The sequence below is a fragment of the Sebastes fasciatus genome, chromosome 19 (assembly GCF_043250625.1).
Source record: "Sebastes fasciatus isolate fSebFas1 chromosome 19, fSebFas1.pri, whole genome shotgun sequence".
Classification (NCBI taxonomy): domain Eukaryota; kingdom Metazoa; phylum Chordata; class Actinopteri; order Perciformes; family Sebastidae; genus Sebastes; species Sebastes fasciatus.
The window spans coordinates 17,646,346-17,669,747 of record NC_133813.1 but is presented as its reverse complement, the minus strand read 5'-3'; the positions used below and the strand labels follow the sequence as shown (position 1 = coordinate 17,669,747).

At 36.4% G+C, this 23,402-nt stretch overlaps 1 protein-coding gene across 2 annotated transcripts in view; it reads right to left on the bottom strand.

Moving 5' to 3' along the window:
* mmp17a (matrix metallopeptidase 17a) overlaps positions 1 to 23,402 on the bottom strand; it is a 98,542-nt gene that overhangs the window by 57,126 nt on the left and 18,014 nt on the right. The window contains exon 1 of one of the 2 annotated variants that reach the window (XM_074617923.1): positions 10,572 to 10,586. The exons of the other annotated variant lie outside the window; for it this stretch is intronic. The gene's annotated coding sequence lies outside the window, so the exon portion shown is untranslated. Of the gene's footprint in view, positions 1 to 10,571; positions 10,587 to 23,402 lie in introns of those variants that run through there. 2 annotated transcript variants of the gene reach the window in all.

The following is a 23,402-nucleotide window of genomic DNA, read 5'->3' as shown; positions in this document are numbered from 1 at the left end:
GGCAACCTCAAGGCCTGTCAACCATGCGTATTCATGAGATGTCACTAGCTCCATCTTTTACCGACACTTTGTGTATATAGTCAGCATTCAGCTGAGGTCGTGTTTACCAAACTTCACAACTTTTGAAGAGGACGCTTTTCCTAACGCCACTCTTGCATTTTGCACATTAGGTACAGTGTTCTTTTCTTTGGATGCTTCATTTTTGGCGTCTGTGAACATAGAGCTGATGTGACTTGCCAAAAAGCCCCAGTTTTGTCTCATCTGTCCAAAAGACATTCTCCAAGAAGCTTTGTGGCTTGTCAATATGCATTTTGGCATATTCCAGTCTCACTTTTTTATGATTTGGTGTCCTCCGGGGTTGTCTGCCATTAAGTCCACTTTGGCTCAAACAGGAGAAAATGGCTCATGGACTACTACTAAAACACTATGAATACTATAGAACTAACTAGCATTGTTAGAAAAATAATTATTAATGGGACAAATTTCTTGGGTATTTTAGCGTGCGATCAACTGCCTAAACACATCAGGCTGCTTGGAGATGGTCTTATAGCTTTTACCTTTAACATGCTTGTCTATAATTTTCTTTCTAATCTCCTGAGACAACTCTCTCCTTAGCTTTCTGTGGTCCATGTTCAGTGTGGTACACACCATGATACCAATGTTTAATGTGTCCCTATGGTCAAATTATTTTCAATCTTTTCTAGGGGTACCATCATTTTTGTCCAGGCCAGCTTCATTAGTTTGTTTTTTTTAAATGATTCTGAACCAAAATTCAAAAACATTAGCTGATTTTCATTAGTTCATTTTCAATACATTTTTATTTATTATTACTTTTTTGTCAGTTTCAAGTTATTTCAGTGACCATTGTTTTTTTTTATTCTTTCTTTAACGGAAGGGTACCAACAATTTTGACTATGTGTGTAGATACACACACACACACACACACACACACACACACACACACACACACACACACACACATACAGTATATACATATGTCTATATCCACACCCGCTTACATATAGATATCCACTTAGACACAGCCAATGTTTAATGTGCCCCTATGGTCAAATTATTTTCAATCTTTTCTAGGGGTACCATCATTTTGTCCAGGCCAGCTTCATTAGTTTGTTTTTTTAAATGATTCTGAACCAAAATTCAAAAACATTAGCTGATTTTCATTAGTTCATTTTCAATAAATTTTTATTATTACTTTTTGTCAGTTTCAAGTTATTTCAGTGACCATTGTTTTTTTTTTATTCTTTCTTTTAACGGAAGGGTACCAACAATTTTGACTATGTGTGTAGATACACACACACACACATACAGTATATACATATGTCTATATCCACACCCGCTTACATATAGATATCCACTTAGACACATTCGCTTACACAGTTATCTATTCTATTTTACAGACAAAAAAAAAAAAAAGGACATATTTACATCCCTTTAGTTGACCTTTTTGTCGACATTACTTATTAATTAATTTTGTTTAACTCCAATCCTCACCCTGACTCAAAGTAGCCCACCCATGATCAAAAATGATATTCTGTTCTTTTATTTCTATTAACATCCCTCTCAAGAACCCACTGATGTTTCAAAAACATTTTGAAATGTTCAGTGTTTAACTGTTGTCTTTTTATAGCTTTAAATATAAATGCTTTCCCCATCGTAATGATGATGTTGTTCAGGTCTTTTCCTTTTTTTTTTTCATCACCCCTTAAATCACCAAACATTATAGATAAAGGACAACTATAGAAATTTGATTTGTAGACTGAGATCCACTTTTTTCAACGTTAATCCAAAATAATGCAACTTCCTTACAATACCAAAAATAAATGAATGTCTGACTCCTCTTCCTCCTCACACAATCTACATATGTCACCTTGTTGGATGCCCCATTTTAATTTTTTTTAGCATTCTCTTAGTAGGCAAGAATTTGTAGATTAGTTTTAGTTGTAAAATTCTAATGGAGACATCAAAAGAAGTTGTGTAAATACATGCATATACTTTCCTCCATGGGATACATTTGTCTAACAAATACCCCCATTTTTGACTGGATAGCTACTGGTGTAGCAGAAATGTGTTTAAGTTGCATGTATAACTGATATATTTTCTTGTTTATTTTTGTCTTATTCATCCATGTTGTGTCCTTAATGTAGGGGTAACATGCCACTTGTTTTGTACATAATAATAGCTTCCTTTTCCAGATCTGAGGTATAGCTGCACAGAGTTGATTAAATGTAAAAAGGTCACAAACATTACCGTATACTATTTTAAATTCATCATAAGTCTTGATTTCGCCCCCACTATTCAAGAGGTCATTTATAAATAATATTCCTTTTTTCAAACATTGATTCAATAAAGATACGGTGATCATTAATCAAAATATTTCTATTATACCACAACACTTGGCTCTGGATTTCATAACTTCACACTGGTTGATGATATTGGTATTGAAACCAACTGACTATGGCCTCGTCCAAAAAGCCGGATAAGTATGGAAATGACTTTCTCTTTAATATAGTGAACTGAAAAGCAGTTAACTGGAGGTAAGGATAGAGTTCTTTGTGGAACAGAGGATGAGCAGACCTCAATCATTTTGCTGAAAACCACTGCGGATTTAAGATACATTTTGGTATAAGGGATGCTTTTAGTGCAAAGTTGAGTGCCTTAAGGTTTAACAATTTAAGTCCACAGTGTTTGTAATCATTATACAGATAAGCTCTTTTAATTTTGTCAGGCTTCCAACCCCATATGAAATTGAACACATTTTGCTCATATTTTTTAAACAGCTCCTCTCCTGGGGTAGGTAATGACATGAGGATATAGATAAACTGAGGAATCACTAAGGAATTTATCACGGTTATTTTTTTCCATATAAAGTTAAGTTAGTCATTCCCCAAACTTTTTAATTTTCTGTCTACTGTATGTAGCTTTCTATCAAAGTTTTCCTTCGTGATAAGGTCCATGTCTTTAGGGATATGTATACCAATGACATCTATTGGGCCATCTGACCATTTTAGTGGGCAGATTACTATAGATATTAAAATTTGTACCTTTCAGAGATCCAATTCGCAGCACAGTACATTTATCATAGTTAGGTTTTAGTCAGGAAATTACTGAGAAGTTATTCAACTCTTTAACTAATGCAGTAAAGGATGCAACATTTGGTTGATTTTGAAAGTTTACATCGTCCGCATACATTGATATTTTTGATTCCAAACTATTTATTCTCAAACCTTCTATGTTGTTATTCATTCTTACTTTTTGTGCTAAGATTTCTATAGCTATAATAAATAGATACGCAGACAGTGGACATCCTTCTTTCAATCTTCTATATTGCTTAATTGTTTCAGAAAAAAAACATTGTTTATTATTTTACACTTTGGATTACTATACATTACTTTTTATCCAACTAATTAAAGAGTCTCCAAAGTTAAAATATTCTAAACATTTATAAATAAAATCCAAACGTACTTTATCGAAAGCTTTCTCAAAGGCAGCAAAAAAAAAAAAAAATGAAAGCAGAGGTTTTTGTTGAGTCATAATATTCAATTATTTCAATTATTTGTCTAATACTGTCACTGATAGATCGACACTGTAAGAAGCCACACTGATCTGGATGAATAATATTGGGCAGTACTAGTTTTAATCTGTTTGCAAGACATTTGGCTAATATTTTAGCATCGTTACATTGTAGTGTGATTGGCCTCCAATTCTTTAGAGTAGTGGGATCTTTATACCTTCCACCTGAATCTTGTTTCAATAATAGTGAGATTAAACCTTCCTGTTGAGTTTCTGTAAGTTGTTTTTTGCTATATGACCAGTTGAAGGTGTTCAGCAAAGGTGTTTTAACAGACTCATAGAAGGTTTGATAAAAGTTTACAGGTATGCCATCGGCTCCTGGACTTTTTACCTTTTTCAAAGGAGTTAATAGCTGGATGTAATTCCATCCAGCGTAATAAGTCCCTCACAAGATTTTTTTCTTTCTCTGTTAACTTTACGGTATTATCGTCTTGAGAATTGGGGCTAGTATTTTGAGGCAATAAATCCTCTGGTGGGCTCTGTAAGGAGTACAATTTTGAAAAATAATTATGTTGTACCAGCAAAATTTCCCTTGGTTTTTTCAATGATTTTATTTCCTACTACAAGCTTCAAAACATTTTTCTTTACAGTGTTTTTATACTGCAGATTTAAAAAATATTTGGTTGATCTCTCCCGATTTTTCCAGCCATTCTATTCTATTTCTCAAATATGATACGTTGGCTTTCTCTGCACATAGTCTTTCTAACTCTCTTTCCAAAGCAAACAAGATATACATGGAGACGAGGAAATCAGGCTAGCAGAATAGATTATTTCTTAACATCATTTTCTTTGACTCCAAAAATGAATAAAGTCGAGATTAAAGAGAGATTTAGGTCAGATCATCATCTTATAACCTTGAGCATTTGTACCACAACGTTTCATAGGGGTCCAGGATACTGGAAATTAAATCAGAAGCTATTGAAGGATAAAGAGTTTATAGATACAACAAACAAATTCATAAAAGATTTCTTTGTAGTGAATAATGATACAGCGGATCCTTTGATTATATGGGATGCTTTTAAAATACACCTTAAGGGGACACTGCATTCAATACAGCTCAAGGAAAAATAAAAATCGTTTGGAGACAGAAAAAATATTGATAGCTGAGATAGAAGATTTAACAGAACGGGTAGACAATAATACAAATGTGTCACAAGCTCTACTGGACAATCTTGAGCACAAGGAAAGAGAGTTAGAAAGACTATGTGCAGAGAAAGCCAACGTATCATATTTGAGAAATAGAATAGAATGGCTGGAAAAATCGGGAGAGATCAACCAAATATTTTTTAAATCTGCAGTATAAAAACACTGTAAAGAAAAATGTTTTGAAGCTTGTAGTAGGAAATAAAATCATTGAAAAAACCAAGGGAAATTTTGCTGGTACAACATAATTATTTTTCAAAATTGTACTCCTTACAGAGCCCACCAGAGGATTTATTGCCTCAAAATACTAGCCCCAATTCTCAAGACGATAATACCGTAAAGTTAACAGAGAAAGAAAAAAATCTTGTGAGGGACTTATTACGCTGGATGGAATTACATCCAGCTATTAACTCCTTTGAAAAAGGTAAAAAGTCCAGGAGCCGATGGCATACCTGTAAACTTTTATCAAACCTTCTATGAGTCTGTTAAAACACCTTTGCTGAACACATTCAACTGGTCATATAGCAAAAAACAATTTACAGAAACTCAACAGGAAGGTTTAATCTCACTATTATTGAAACAAGATTCAGGTGGAAGGTATAAAGATCCCACTACTCTAAAGAATTGGAGGCCAATCACACTACAATGTAACGATGCTAAAATATTAGCCAAATGTCTTGCAAACAGATTAAAACTAGTACTGCCCAATATTATTCATCCAGATCAGTGTGGCTTCTTACAGTGTCGATCTATCAGTGACAGTATTAGACAAATAATTGAAATAATTGAATATTATGACTCAACAAAAACCTCTGCTTTCATTTTTTTTTTTTTTTTGCTGCCTTTGAGAAAGCTTTCGATAAAGTACGTTTGGATTTTATTTATAAATGTTTAGAATATTTTAACTTTGGAGACTCTTTAATTAGTTGGATAAAAAGTAATGTATAGTAATCCAAAGTGTAAAATAATAAACAATGTTTTTTTTCTGAAACAATTAAGCAATATAGAAGATTGAAAGAAGGATGTCCACTGTCTGCGTATCTATTTATTATAGCTATAGAAATCTTAGCACAAAAAGTAAGAATGAATAACAACATAGAAGGTTTGAGAATAAATAGTTTGGAATCAAAAATATCAATGTATGCGGACGATGTAAACTTTCAAAATCAACCAAATGTTGCATCCTTTACTGCATTAGTTAAAGAGTTGAATAACTTCTCAGTAATTTCCTGACTAAAACCTAACTATGATAAATGTACTGTGCTGCGAATTGGATCTCTGAAAGGTACAAATTTTAATATCTATAGTAATCTGCCCACTAAAATGGTCAGATGGCCCAATAGATGTCATTGGTATACATATCCCTAAAGACATGGACCTTATCACGAAGGAAAACTTTGATAGAAAGCTACATACAGTAGACAGAAAATTAAAAAGTTTGGGGAATGACTAACTTAACTTTATATGGAAAAAAATAACCGTGATAAATTCCTTAGTGATTCCTCAGTTTATCTATATCCTCATGTCATTACCTACCCCAGGAGAGGAGCTGTTTAAAAAATATGAGCAAAATGTGTTCAATTTCATATGGGGTTGGAAGCCTGACAAAATTAAAAGAGCTTATCTGTATAATGATTACAAACACTGTGGACTTAAATTGTTAAACCTTAAGGCACTCAACTTTGCACTAAAAGCATCCCTTATACCAAAATGTATCTTAAATCCGCAGTGGTTTTCAGCAAAATGATTGAGGTCTGCTCATCCTCTGTTCCACAAAGAACTCTATCCTTACCTCCAGTTAACTGCTTTTCAGTTCACTATATTAAAGAGAAAGTCATTTCCATACTTATCCGGCTTTTTGGACGAGGCCATAGTCAGTTGGTTTCAATACCAATATCATCAACCAGTGTGAAGTTATGAAATCCAGAGCCAAGTGTTGTGGTATAATAGAAATATTTTGATTAATGATCACCGTATCTTTATTGAATCAATGTTTGAAAAAAGGAATATTATTTATAAATGACCTCTTGAATAGTGGGGGCGAAATCAAGACTTATGATGAATTTAAAATAGTATACGGTAATGTTTGTGACCTTTTTACATTTAATCAACTCTGTGCAGCTATACCTCAGATCTGGAAAAGGAAGCTATTATTATGTACAAAACAAGTGGCATGTTACCCCTACATTAAGGACACAACATGGATGAATAAGACAAAAATAAACAAGAAAATATATCAGTTATACATGCAACTTAAACACATTTCTGCTACACCAGTAGCTATCCAGTCAAAAATGGGGGTATTTGTTAGACAAATGTATCCCATGGAGGAAAGTATATGCATGTATTTACACAACTTCTTTTGATGTCTCCATTAGAATTTTACAACTAAAACTAATCTACAAATTCTTGCCTACTAAGAGAATGCTAAAAAAAATTAAAATGGGGCATCCAACAAGGTGACATATGTAGATTGTGTGAGGAGGAAGAGGAGTCAGACATTCATTTATTTTTGGTATTGTAAGGAAGTTGCATTATTTTGGATTAACGTTGAAAAAAGTGGATCTCAGTCTACAAATCAAATTTCTATAGTTGTCCTTTATCTATAATGTTTGGTGATTTAAGGGGTGATGAAAAAAAAAAAGGAAAAGACCTGAACAACATCATCATTACGATGGGGAAAGCATTTATATTTAAAGCTATAAAAAGACAACAGTTAAACACTGAACATTTCAAAATGTTTTTGAAACATCAGTGGGTTCTTGAGAGGGATGTTAATAGAAATAAAAGAACAGAATATCATTTTTGATCATGGGTGGGCTACTTTGAGTCAGGGTGAGGATTGGAGTTAAACAAAATTAATTAATAAGTAATGTCGACAAAAAGGTCAACTAAAGGGATGTAAATATGTCCTTTTTTTTTTTTTTGTCTGTAAAATAGAATAGATAACTGTGTAAGCGAATGTGTCTAAGTGGATATCTATATGTAAGCGGGTGTGGATATAGACATATGTATATACTGTATGTGTGTGTGTGTGTATCTACACACATAGTCAAAATTGTTGGTACCCTTCCGTTAAAGAAAGAATAAAAAAAAACAATGGTCACTGAAATAACTTGAAACTGACAAAAAAGTAATAATAAATAAAAATGTATTGAAAATGAACTAATGAAAATCAGCTAATGTTTTTGAATTTTGGTTCAGAATCATTTAAAAAAAAAAAACTAATGAAGCTGGCCTGGACAAAATGATGGTACCCCTAGAAAAGATTGAAAATAATTTGACCATAGGGGCACATTAAACATTGGCTGTGTCTAAGTGGATATCTATATGTAAGCGGGTGTGGATATAGACATATGTATATACTGTATGTGTGTGTGTGTGTGTGTGTGTGTGTGTGTGTGTGTGTGTATCTACACACATAGTCAAAATTGTTGGTACCCTTCCGTTAAAGAAAGAATAAAAAAAAAACAATGGTCACTGAAATAACTTGAAACTGACAAAAAAGTAATAATAAATAAAAATGTATTGAAAATGAACTAATGAAAATCAGCTAATGTTTTTGAATTTTGGTTCAGAATCATTTAAAAAAACAAACTAATGAAGCTGGCCTGGACAAAAATGATGGTACCCCTAGAAAAGATTGAAAATAATTTGACCATAGGGACACATTAAACATTGGTATCATGGTGTGTACCACACTGAACATGGACCACAGAAAGCTAAGGAGAGAGTTGTCTCAGGAGATTAGAAAGAAAATTATAGACAAGCATGTTAAAGGTAAAAGCTATAAGACCATCTCCAAGCAGCCTGATGTGTTTAGGCAGTTGATCGCACGCTAAAATACCCAAGAAATTTGTCCCATTAATAATTATTTTTCTAACAATGCTAGTTAGTTCTATAGTATTCATAGTGTTTTAGTAGTAGTCCATGAGCCATTTTCTCCTGTTTGAGCCAAAGTGGACTTAATGGCAGACAACCCCGGAGGACACCAAATCATAAAAAAGTGAGACTGGAATATGCCAAAATGCATATTGACAAGCCACAAAGCTTCTTGGAGAATGTCTTTTGGACAGATGAGACAAAACTGGGGCTTTTTGGCAAGTCACATCAGCTCTATGTTCACAGACGCCAAAAATGAAGCATCCAAAGAAAAGAACACTGTACCTAATGTGCAAAATGCAAGAGTGGCGTTAGGAAAAGCGTCCTCTTCAAAAGTTGTGAAGTTTGGTAAACACGACCTCAGCTGAATGCTGACTATATACACAAAGTGTCGGTAAAAGATGGAGCTAGTGACATCTCATGAATACGCATGGTTGACAGGCCTTGAGGTTGCCCCATTCACACTACATACATTTTTTTTTTTTTTTTAAAAACCCACTATATTGTAACTCTACCGACATTGCACCGCTTTTTTTTTTTTTGGGAGATGACTACAAGCAAAATTAGTGGTGTACTAACACACATCTACCAATTTAAAATGTTAACAAATCATTACAGCACAGATACATCTCCTAAAGAATTTTAGGAGATGGCATACAAGAGATGACCCCCATCCCGCTCACATCCACCCCATTTGTCCCTGGATACATGCTGATATCTATTACAAACAATACCACCCCATACCCCACCCCCTCTCACAGATACATCTCATAAAGAATTTTAGGAGATGACATGAAGGAGATGACATACTTCCCTTCTCACACCATTTGTCCTGGATACATGTTAATATCGACTACGAACAACGCTAATCCATACACCCTCTCACAAACAAACATATGGTTACAGGATCCATGCTGCTATAGCCTGCAAACAGTACCAACCACCACAGCATCAAAAGCCATAAACATTTTGACCACAGCACACTAGGCTTTGTTTGAACTTTTAATGATACTGTAATAAAAAAGACACCTCTTGGATACAACGGAGTTCACATATAGGTATACAACTGTGTTTTGTTCACTGAACCAGTATCCACAGGAGGGGGTCTTCTTTTGTTTACTGAGCAACTGATAACATCTTGGATACAACCGACTTTTTTTTTTTATCTGACTCAGGATCAACAGTATGGGTCTTCTGTGGAAACACCAAAAAGCAAAAACATTTGGTCACAGGGACCAGGGGTTTGTTTGAACTTTTAATGATACGGTAATAAAGACACATATTGGTATACACCTGTATTTTTTATCTGCATCAGGATCCACAGGATGGGGTCTTCTTTTTTGTTGTGGAGCAACTGATAACACATACAGCAGACACCTTTGGACAACTACCAATAATTAACATCAGCCCTAGGGTTACAAAAAGGACACCAGGGTCACCAAGGGTTCACCTGTATCCCCACACACACACACGCACGCGCATGCTCACGTGCACGCGCATTTCACATGCACGCGCAAACGCACCAGTCTTATACTACTGCAGCAGTACCTTGAAATCAATTCTCTGAGAGACAGGCAGCCAGTGTAGAGACTTCAGAACTGGACTGATGTGATCCACTTTCTTGGTCTTAGTGAGGACTCTAGCAGCAGCGTTCTGAATCAGCTGCAGCTGTCTGATCGATTTTTAGGAAGACCTTTAGACCTAGTTGTGTTGCTCAGTTGTGTAGGCAGACCTCTGGCTTGAGTTATGTTAGTATAATGAGCACATGTGGGTATAGCATGCTACCATAAGTAATTTATGGTCATTTTAGTATGCATACTGTGGTCATTCACATTGTTAATTAAATAATGACTCAATTAAAACATTAATACATTCCATTCAAATCCATCCATTCATTGGCTAAACACAACATCAATTCACCAAATGTTTGTTGCATGAGCTCCCATCCATATCACCTGCTGGTCATTGGTCCAAACTCCAATACAGGAAGTGGGAGCTTCCAATGGGATTCATAGCAGAGGGAACTCAGACCGTACCATTTTGAGTACAGAGCAGGGGATTTCATTGTTTTAGGAAATAGTCTTTTTTCAGTTCAGGTGCAGATCTGCTGGAAGCATGCTGCTGGCTGCCCCATGGCCATGGGCCTCTTTACTTTTCTTTTCTGGACTTATGGATTACCTTATGTTCTTTTGATAAGTTTTATGATTTTTTTCTCTCTTCATTTTTGCACATATAATTTTGTTTTCACAACCTCACCAAAACCAGCTTGAACTGCCTGTTGGTGTGTTCTCCTTCCAATACTTAGCCAATCCTTACAATGTTGATTTTTTTTTTCCTTTTGCCATACAAACTAACTGCTAAAATAATATTCTACAGTGTGATGATCGGTATGTAGTACATAATTAATATGTAGAATAGATTTGGGGCATGTCCATGGGACTTCCTGGCTCAACTTAGTCCTATACTTTTTATGTGCAATGAGAGATTATTATCAATATTGTGGGTGCTCTCAGGTTAACCTCAAAATAAAGTGGTTTATCTGAACTCTTGGCTAGATTACAACTTGTCTGAAAGCTCATGTGTCTTGCCCTGTCAGACTTTGTTGAAACAGTGTCAGCACAATCCCAGATCTAAGTGATTTCTTTGTGAGTCTGACGTTATCGTAACAGATTAAAAAAATGATGTCCAAAGCTTTGAAAATGAGACCGAAGTTGTAATAATAATAAACCAGAAATGTCCTTTAAATCAAAACAAAGTTAGCAAAGCAAATGTTTATGGCTATCTCTGCACATTGCGTGAATGTGCACGCATCCATTACAGACAAGAGGAGGTTTATGTTCTTCTTCTCTGTAAGCAAAGGTGTGCCAGTGATGGATTACATCTGCCCTGTCTACACAACCGCAACACCCTGTTTTCACACTCATAAACTCACCACATCAAACTTTTTTGTGGAGCCAGCAACTAATTTAAACCCTGACATCGTAGCTCACGGAGGGTTTGGGGGGGGGGGAGCTGTAAAACCTGCCAGCGAGTCCAGTAACATGCTGAACGCTGCTAAATTATATATGTCACTGTGGTTAGGTGAGACTGTGTGCACTTTTAAAAGACTATACACGAGTCATCCGAGTTCAAACGGAGAAACAAAAAAAAAAAAAATCAAAGATTCCTGGATAAGGAGAACAATAAACTTCAGCGCACTTACAGTAAACTAGCAACAATTCACACTCACAGACAATAGATAGTGACAGCTCAAAGATACAATTACGATTGTAAGAAATGATTTACATCTCAAATTTAATGAAGCAAAAAATGATGTCGCTTTTTTTTACTGGGGTCTTCACCCTTAAAATGAAAAGAGTAATAAATGATGCACAGCGGGAGGAAAAAACACAGAATATGGCCTGTACAACAAATTCACTCCCTCCACGTCTCTGATTAACAATAAGAGCTCAGACACAGACAGCTGACACTTCTTCATTCGCTCATTAAGATACAGAGTTAAGCACAGACACAAAGACATATATACACAAACACACTCTGAACGCACAGAAATGATGTGTATCACTGTACTGCATCCCAAATGAGAAGCCTTTTTTTTCTAAAGCCTTTGATGCTGCAGTGGTAACTTGTTTGACTCAATTGCAGCAATGTTTTGAATGCTGTGTTGTGTTCTGCATAAAATAAGAGAGTGTGGACTCTTTTACTTTCTTTTGCCAGAGTTGTAAAGCAGAACTAAAAGGACATCTTGAATGGCACAGTGCAAAGTTCAACCGCTGCTTCAAGCGACACAAAAAAAAAAAAGCCATACATTCTTTTTAAGTTTTCTCTCTTTATGATAATTTATTCGGGAAGCGGGAAATTGAAAAGTCTTCAGTAAATGAAAGACATTAAAAAACACTATGGTTGCACATAAAAACTGTTATTTGGCATCCACTTAAGAAAGTGATAATAACATATTCATTTAAAAAAATTGTGAAATTTAAAATAGATGGATTGCACAGCCGATTAGACTGTTGTCAGATAATTAAATAGCCGTTATCAGTCGCTATGAGCCCCATAGATGTGCGTCAATAGGGACGTACTACATCCACTAGTAGGTTTTATCATCTATTCAGATGGTAGATCACCAAAAGAAGACGACAGCGACCTCTCGTGACCGTGGTAATTATGACAGGAGCAGAAGTGAATGTCCGGCGCTGTAGTATAGACAACAAAAACTCCATAAAGGGTGGAGGTCGGGGAAGATAGATGGGACACAAAACACAGGGTTTTCACCCAGCAGACCTGAGTTCGTAGTTGTGTTTGTATTTTAACCCAAAACACGATGTTTTCCCCTAAACTTAACAAAAAGTTTTTCTTTTTGCCTAAACCTTAAGAAGTTGTAGTTTTATTGCCTAAACCTAAATAAGTTGTAGTTTTGTTGCTGAAACCTATTTTTTTGCTTAAGAAGCCTTTTTATTTTTTTTTTAAAACGTGATGTTTCATTCATTTCATTCACAACATATTAGAACGTTAGTTTCACTTTTGCTTTTACAACGTAGTAGGCGTAGTAGGTCCGTATTGACCCACGTCTATGGTGCTTAAAGCGACTGAGAATGCCTGTTTAATGGCCTGATAACAGTCAAATAAGGTGCAGCGCAATCAAGATCAATCACTGCCACAATAAAGTTTGGGTTTAATGAGCAGATAGTCCCAGTTTTACATCTTCTTTCTGTTTACATAATGGTCAGATATAGTGTGCATTTATTATCAAATCACCACCCATCATTTGTGCAATCTTAAATGCATAGAAATAAAGAAAGAGAATAAACTATTTTTTCTCCTCTCTCTCTCTGTGTGTGTTTTCTTCCTCTGGTGAAGTCCGAGCCCTGGCTCAGCTGCAGTTCAGCAGCCCTGAAGCTGCTATTCAATGACTTCAGCAGAGCAAATTCTTGCTGACGTGAGGGCTTGACCCCATATCCCAACTCACGCCCAGGGGGTCCTTACCACTTAGCCTACTTGCTGTTCAAATGACCTGCGCAGTCCTGGTACATTAACATTCAGTTTTGATTGGTGTGGTCAAAGCAATACCAAATTAAAACAATAAAAAATGGTATAACGAAGTGGAACTGCTTAGAGGAAGTCACACGCAATTTTGTCAGAAGACTAAATCCAACACAGCAATAATGTATGTGCAAAAATCCAAATATGGTATACTGCCTGAGTGTCTATAACTAGTTATATCAAATTTTCCATATGTAAAAGGTGGGTTTACCCAATGTTTTCCTTACAATATCTCGTGATTTTAAATACTTTTTTAAATGGTTTTACAGTCATGTTAAAGCAACTTTGAGTTGCAAGCTCACTAAAATGCAATGGAAATTAAAACATTGAACCCAAACTTTGAGTAGCCCACTGTTATTTGTGAACAAAAACGACTGGGGGGAAGTTTCCTGATTGAAAGCCATGAGCCATCTATGCAAAATTAGACTGCCTCCTGCTCCAATTCCAAGCAAAAAGTTAAAGGAAAAGTTTGACATTTTGGACAATATGGTGATTTGTTCTCTTGCCAAGAGTTAGATGAGAAGATGAATATCGCTCTCAGTAAATATGAAGCTATACTGCCAGTAGATGACTAACTTATATAGCACGAAGACAGGAAACGGGGGAAACGGGGAACCTGGCCAATCAAATCTGTCCAAAGGTAACACAATCTGCCTAAAGCCCACCAAGTAACACGTTGTATCTTGTTCGTTTGATCCGTACAAAAATGGAAGGGAACATTTTTTTTAAATCACAAGTTTACAGGTGGTTGTGTGCTGGACTATTTCTTTACAGCATTTTCTCAGGGATGAAGAATTCATTAATTTGTCACGTAAATACCCTGAAAACACAATTTTTCATTCAGCTTCTTACTATGAGCATTGGGGTCCTACGTGAACACACAATCGTCTGCCAATGTTAGAACAATTTGGGTCAATTTCAATTCTGTACTTGTCGATTAAATCTGATCAAACCAACCCCAACCCTGTCCTTAATGAGAAGATTAGCTGGGTTTTTGAGTGTTAAATTATTAATAAGTAATAATTTATAATTTTTTTTCCAAACTTTAACATTGATTGTTTCTTAGTTAGTCATTAATATTTAATGTTGCAGAGGAAAAACTTGAAATACAAAGTCTCCCGCATAGCCTCATCATTCTTTTTCCTCCCAGTTTATTCCTTCATCGACTCTTTTACAGTCATGTTTGTGAAAAATGTCATTAGTGGTGCAGAGTCCCTCCAGTGCTCTGCACAACGACATACCCGTGTTTTCTTTTCTCTTTTTCGCTGTATCATTTGAATACTGCTGTGCAGCATTTAATCAGTCCAAGCAAGACTTTTCATCACTGTCAATAAGTTGACATTTATCATTCGCTGTATACTTTGTGGGAGACAGGGCTGCGATGATGCACCTCACTGTGGTACAATTAGACAGCCTCCTAAATCAAACTCGTCTGTTGATGTACCACCTACTGCAACAGCAGTCAATTTTTTCTCAGCATCTAACCCCGGCAGATTCAGTTCTCTGTCTCGTTGCATCCTTTCTAACAAATCTGTTGATCAATGAGTGTTCTTACTTTTTCCATGTTCTGTACGCCTCGAGTCCCTTGGTTGGGTAATATGATGATATATACCATGAGACAATAGAAGTCTGTCAGCTGTGAAATTTTACTGTTTATACTGAGGTAGATATCCCTTCTTTGATATCTGTGGTACGCAATGATAGACATCAGTGAGCAGGGACCCTTAACACTAAATCTGCAACATGTTATAATTTTCTCTCACACGTTTCACAAACGCAGAACTTGTGAGCCATGTATGAGCATGCATGAGCCCTGTACTGCTCACAAATGTATCTGTAATTTTCAAGCAATAATTACTTGGAAAATGTGACGTTGCCACCATTTGGGATCAATGCTTGCGAGACACTTTTGTGAAAAGGGCCCCCATATCTTTTTGGATCACACTGGATTTTGGATTTGCAGGATATGTTAATTAAGTTAAGTAAAGTTTGGTGAAAGTTAACAATTCCATTGTCTTTTTTGTAGGCCTAGTTTGTTTTTAAGAAAGCAAACAATTAATATCGGTAAATTGGGTGTGATGTTTTAGGCCATATTGCTGAGCCCTATTGCAAGGAGAAATAATATCCTGTTCTGCTTACCGGGGGAAAACAAATTACTACTGAAAAGACTATCTGTCTCTCCAGCGCTTTATCGGAACTGCAGACAAGGTGTGTAGACTCACCTGATGCAGATCTTTTCAAAGAATTACTCACAAAAAAAGGCTGAATTTTGACATCCTGGCCTCCAACGAGGCCTTTGAAGCATAATTTTTTAACAAACCACACTAGACATAAACAAACAGAATACACATAAAGACAGGAATAAATCCCTCCTGTTCCCCTCCCTGGGTTACAAGAAAATGGCTTCACTGCAGTGCCTACAATATATGCATACCTGCACCTACATATACATATGTACATACAGTATACATACATACTGTGCATATCCAGACATTTCATATACTTAATAATGTCTGCCTTTGCCGGCATGTTGCCCCTTGTCTTGAATAACTGATGCCAAACAATAAAAGTATCTCTTTGAGATAACATGTGAAGGGTTCTTCCAGTGAACACCAGGCCATTTTCGCCGCTGTCAGACCTGTGAGGCAGTTTGTTAATTTGATAAACTTGATATATAAAAAAAACATTTCTGTGTTTTGTTTTTTTGCAACCTTTCCACAAAATCAAATAACTCCAAAAGACAGAAGAAAACATTAAATGTGAAGAAAAAATGTTAACAAATTAATTTGTGGGATGGATGTAACACTTTTTGTATAATACAATACAAAAAAATGGCATACACTGCGATGATATTAGATATGATATTCATATTGCAAACACCTACTCTCTATAATGTGTGGAGATAAATACTGTAATACATGATACTCCAGGACACAAATCTACAAACACGCACACAACCAATGAGGGTGTAAAGCATGGAGAGATATCACATGTTTACACTCCCCTAGAATACATTACCTTCTTCTACAAGATTAACACAAGTAGCCAAACACACACACACTCACTCATGTACTAACCCAAGAGCTCATGCATACGCATTACACAAACACACATCCAAATCTTTTATTTATGTCCAATAATTCACAGAGGGACATTAACACATGCTGCGCACACATTCTGCTTTTCACTTTCTCACAAATACACACATAATTGAGGCGTTGAGTGGGTATTATAGGGTTTGACTTACTCCCAGTCTGTGCAGAAGCAGTATCTGGATGTGAAGGATAATTTATCTCTGTAATCCTGAGCCCTGGTTCCTGTAATCCTATAATACAGTAAGGTCTGGAGTTGAAAAGAAGCTACAAATTCATAAAGAAAAACATACAGAGTGAAAGAAGACAGCTAGAAAGAAGCGTATAGGGTCTACAAATAGTACTTACAGAGCACTTAGAGTTTATGGTATTCATAGTATATTATGGTATGGTGTAAGTATAGTATTTATGTATAAAGTCTAGCTTGTTACCGGTGGAAGGCAGCCCTATCTGACATAGAAAATTACCTAGACCTTTCCTAATTAAATGATATTTTAAATGACTTGCTCCTCAATAGCAATTTGTACCTGTGGACACAGCAAAACAGAGTGAGTGAACCGCTCACCGCCCTCCTGCAACAAAGCTGATAGTGCAAGCCGAGGATAAAATAGATTTGAGGTAGAAAAGCCAAGCTTCATGTGTGCGAGACATTGATTAATGTGGGCGCAGATTTGAAGCGTTGCTGAAGTGTAGATGCATCAGTGTAGCGCTCGCAACGGGAGGGTTGAGACGGAGAGGCAGCGTGTGGGTGTGTGTGAGTTTGAGGAAGGTTAAGATAGCGTTTGGTGATTTAATAAATTTCGCTTCTAGGTGTTTTTGTGAATAATGCAAAGACATTAAATCTGTCTGTATTCACTGAATAAAGAATAGAGGGGGTGTTGGACATTAAGTTTAAAGTCCAGCTGAAGTCACATTTAGTCATCTTTTAGCAGTAAAAAATTATGTCAACATGTTTTTCTTTAGTTTTTTTTTAATGTATTGTTAATAGTTTTTTGTAATTAAAAAGAAGAATAAAAATGGTCTTTGGGGAAAAATCAGAAATGGTTCCTTTTCGTCTCAGCCGGCTGGAGCGGCGTGTCGGTGTCTGTGTTTGATTGATTAGCTCTGGTACAGAACACTGGCAGGGAAACAAGAGAAACAGTAAACAAACTTGCTCTGTTAGCTTACAAGTAATGGCCAGACAGTGTGTTGTTAGCAGTGGTATTGAAGAGTATCGACCATAAGTGATAGTTACAGTTTTCACGCAGTTTAACACTCTGGGGTCTGAGCCATTTTTACCTATTACTGGGGCCTGAATGTGCTTGTGTAACTATAGCGACTTTATTCATCTTTGTCTTCAATGACGTCATTGGTCTAAAACGATACAAACTTCGATACGGCCTTCACAGAAAACTGCCTGGATTACTCGACACGTGCTTCGAAGCCTCGGCACAGCACGCAACATCACTCCGCGATCCCAGAGGGTCGATGTATCTGAGCAGCTAATTAGCTCTCTAACTGCCACATTCTCTTTGCAACTTTATTGCAACTCCTATTAAGGCATTTTGACACTTGCACCAGTCTGCAAACATTCACTCATCTCTCAACTGTTGGGATGAGGAATGAGTTTCCTGTTTAAGTGTGCGGCTCTGGCAGACTCGCAGGTCAAAGGTCACTGTTGTTTAACTTTGACCTGCAAATAGAAACAGCTGCAACTTGTATTTGAAAATGGAGGCGTCACTATTTTAGTCCATCACCCAGTTTGTACAATATCACACTACCAGACTATCAGTCTCTTTGCTCATCATTTCATTACTAGCTATGTCAGATCTGTGACCTCACATCCTTTTCTGGTCCTCTAATGTTATTCTGTCAGCTGGCACACACACAAAATGAGTGCTGTGACTACGGTATCACCACGGAAACATCTCTCAAAAGCAGAAAACGTGGCCTCCTCTGTCCCACAATAACCTCCCTGTTTAACACCGACGAACAGCTGCTGAGCCCCTTCATCTTCAGCCTCACTGACAGGAAATGAGTCAACCGGGAGACATTTAACCTCGCGACCTCGCTGACTCCCAAAGGGTCATGAAGTAGCACACAGTCCATTATAGTGTTTACATTGTTCCTTACTACCTTGAGGAGTAAGTCGGACCCGTGGCCGACGTTTTCGGTCATGAAGCTGCGCGAAAAAGTTTGAATTAATTTGAAAAGAGAGTGCTGTGGCATTAAAAGTGCTGAGATACCCTCATGTGAATCCATTAATTAATGCCAATTAAGGATGAAGCTTTCCCCTTGCCTCTCGGGTATTGTTGCTGACAACAGAACGTGAAGACTTTTATTGGATATTTCTTTCTGGAAACTACATTTATGTGTCCACGACTGCATTATATGTCCCCCTCTCTCTCTCTCTCAGTATCCATCCCTGCATTGCAGCGTGAACCTGTTACATTTGTGTTGCGTTATGTTTTTTTTTGTACACCTTAATGTTGCTGGGCTCGCAACTTTTTACTTCAATTCTGTTTATTGTGCCTTTTTTAAGAGTTAGTCAGCCCCAAAAGTGTTAACACAACATGTTTCGCTGCCACAGAGGAATTATATTTCGGAGTGCAAAACTGTCAAAAAGCTGATATCTTTATTGCAGAAATGGACTGGGAACCAAACTATCAGTCAAGCAGCCAAGAACTACTGTAGTCATGAAATATCATAATGAAGAGCTCAAAAAGAGAGAAAACAGCAAATATGGTACGTATATTTTTCAACCCAGAAAGCAAATATCTTATTCTTTACAGTTCTGTTAAAAAAAAAAAAATCCTTTTTCATCCAAACGACATATAAGCAAATAAACACATATCACACAGATGTAAATGTCTCACATCAAGCAATCTCCTCCTTCCTATATGTTGCTCTCGACTTGAGGATATTTCTCTCAACTGAATTTCATCAGAACATCCTTGGGCTCGAAGATGCTATCATTATTCAAAGCAGTTGTAGCAGCTTCCCCATTTTATACCATATTCAGAGAGAGATGGTTTACTTAAAGTATTACACTGCGGATGATTTAGGATCCAAGGAATGAAACCTTGCTCGAGTGTGTTTGACTGAGAAACCATTCCAATGGCTCATCCTGAGCGCAAACCCAATTCCACTGAAGAAATGAAGGATTTAGTCTCATTTGTGCAAACAGATAAGATCAAAGAGGGAGAATATAGGTGGGTAGAAAGAGAGGGAAATCAGGGGTGACAGACGTGCAGCCTGAATGACACGTTTAATCCAACAGAAAATCGATTGCCAGGGCGGTAAAAAGAGCGAGCATTAATCCATGTCTAGAAATCCTTCATCTACTCTGCATGCATTTCCCTCACCTTTCCTCTCACTGCTTCAAACTGAACATGACCTCCCTCTCTCCTTCTTTACATAATATCCATGCATGCGTGTGTTCAGGGTTAAGAGTTTGCACTCTTTTTCTAATTGTTTGAAATCCTACAAGTAAAAAAAAGCCATACAACCCGTGTTGGGAATGTTACTTTTAAATGTAATGTTATAGATTACTAGTTACCATTTTTTAAAAGTACAACTATTTTAATTACTTCAAAGTAATGTAACCTATTACATTTAATTACTTTTTGATTACTTTTCCAACAAATGTTTTCATAAAAAGTCCTAAAAACATAAACTTAACCCTTTGAGATCGACTTAACTGTCTTTCAGAGGCTGTAGCAGGTTCAGTTTTAGAGCTAGAGTGAAGGTGCAGATATAATATGAAACTAGAAAATCTAAGGAATCCATTGGCATAGATATAGCATGTCATTCTAACTCATCTGGAAGGAGGCAAAATAATGCTCCAAAGTTATGGAAAATGTTGGCATGGAAAAACTTGAATGGCCATTTTCAAAGGGGTCCCTTGACCTCTGACCTCAAGATATGTGAATGAAAATGGGTTCTATGGGTACCCACGAGTCTCCCATTTACAGACATGCCCACTTTATGATAATCCCTTGCAGTTCTGAACAAAAACAGTGACGTTTTTGCATGCAGTGTAAATGTGTTATTTTCGCCAATTCTAAAAGATGATGGTGACTTAATGTATTTTGGAGGGATTATTGATCGTTTTTATCAATTCTCGTTTGGTAAAAATTGGTTAAATTTAGCATCAAATCTATATAACAACTGTAATCAACACAAAAATTGCTGCAACAACTTATGAGACATATAGAGCGTGGCAATGGGCATAATGTACGTCGATCATAATGTTCTAAGCCCTTACACACTTTCACAATTTATTTTAATTAAGTAATTAATTAATTAATTAATTAATGTTTCTTTCTGATTTATGACTAGAACAACTTGACACACAGTGCTGAGCCACATCTCAAATTAATCTTCATGTTCTCAGCTTTTACATGATGTAACCCACTTCTATGTGACATCTACTGTTGACCTGTTATCTCCTCCTAAAGACCCCCTGTATCCCCCTTGAAAAAGACAAAAACAGGTCTATTGTGGGTCTCAGAGGGTTAAACCAGGCAGTGTAAACCTCAACACTGATTACTGTAAAACTTGTATTAAAAGTTCTTCAATAATTAAGTTTGGAACAAAGCAACATAATTATATCATACATATGTGTTTTACTGTAAATAATATATTCAGATGTAACCCCTTTATAATCACCAGCATTTTAATTAGTAAGTTAATTAAATTTTTTTCCCCCTGTAACTGTAACTGATAACAATGACATGTATTTTGTAATTACATTACGTAACAATTAACTGTATCTCTGTTACATGTAACTAGTTAATCCCCAACACTGGCCACAATATTAGAAAATCGTTTTCTTTTCTTCTTTTTTTTAGTCTTTTTTTTCCCTTTAGTCCCCGATTTATATTTTCATTAACTGTCATATCTGGCCAATTATTATAAATACAAATAATCTAAAATTGACAAATGGTTAAGGTCCACTGTTTGAATTAAGATAGGTATCTATCACTTTGGATTAGTCATTTGTCTTAATGAAATTGAATTTCATTAGTGTAACAAAATGCCAAAGTAGTTGATTGTTTTATTGAGAGAGAGAACAGGACATTTAACGCTCAAAAGTAAAGCAGTAAATCACTGAAGTCTGTGTGTATATAGTTTTTCAAAGAACCTCATGTTCAAAAGCTTCACTCAGGTCGACAGGCAACGCCACTGAAATTGAATCAGAGTTGGTCGTGAGTAAAAGATCATTGACCAATTTTGTGAGTGTTCTTTTGGTGGCCATGACTAAAACCTCACCCTGAGAAAGGGCAAACCATTATGCTCAACTCTAAAACTTAAAATGTATGTGTTGCCGACTCAAAATAATTAAAATTTGCAGAGAAATGTCCAAACTCACATTCCCAACCGTCTTTGATTTCGACAGCAGCAGCAGCAGCCCTTGAGCCTCATCGTTACCACACAGTAGGAGTGATCAGTTGTGCTATTAACAAGCACAGATCAGAAGAAAAACACAATTATCTATTCACAAAAACACAATAAAGTGTTCAACACTGGAATCGCCATGGGGTAAGTTTTACCCCCCTGGCGTTTTCAAAGCATGCAATTCTGTTAAAATAAAACCCTAGATCTCTCAATGAATGTCTTTTCCTAAAATGGGATTATTAATCATCTAGTGAATTTTGGGTTGTGTGGGATAAACAGAAAAAAAAAAAGATCATTTATACCAAGAATTGCAAAGGTGTCATTTTTACCCTTCATAGGAACCGTTGCTGCACTCAACAAATTGCAACACGCCTGGTTGCCTAGCAACCTAGCTATTGTTTAGACATCTTTTGATAGGAAACATGAACCGGAGCAGAAGATGGATGAATGTCCAAGCAGCTCTGGCAATGCGCCAGGGCATGAGTGAGGGAAGAGATTGACTCGTCATTTTCACCGGATGAGCAATCTGCATCTGAGGACAATTTACAAAAATAAATTAAAATTGATCAGGCTGTAAATGGATTCAAATATCCAATCGTGATTTATCGCATGATTGTTCATAGTTTGTCGCAATTAAACACAAATTAACCACACATTTTTTATCTGTTCAAAATGTACCGTAAAGAGAGATTTTTCAATTATTTAATACTCTTATCAAATGAGCAAATATGCTTGCTTTATGCAAATGTATGTATATATTTATTATTGTAAATCAATTAACAACATAAAACAATGACACATATTGTCCAGAAACCCTCACAGGTATTGCATTTAGCATTAAAAAATATGCTCAAATCATAACATGGAAAACTGCAGCTGTCAGTGTGTCAGTGTGCTGACTTTACTATGGCTTGCCCCAAACTGCATGTGATTATCATAAAGTGGGCATGTCTGTAAAGGGGAGACTCGTGGGTACCCATAGAACCCATTTTCATTCACATATCTTGAGGTCAGAAGTCAAGGGACCCATTTGAAAATGCCGTTTTTTTCCTCGATAAAATTGTGCGTAAGTTTGGAGCGTTATTTAGCCTCCTTAGCGACAAGCCAGAATGACATGGTACCAATTGTTTTCTAGTTTCATATGATGTCAGTACCTTCACTCTAGCTTTAAAACTGAGCCCGCTACTACCTCCGAAAGATCGATTGCGTTAATGCGTTAAAGAAATTAGTGCCGTATAAACAAATTTGCATCAACTTTGACCGCCCCAAAAA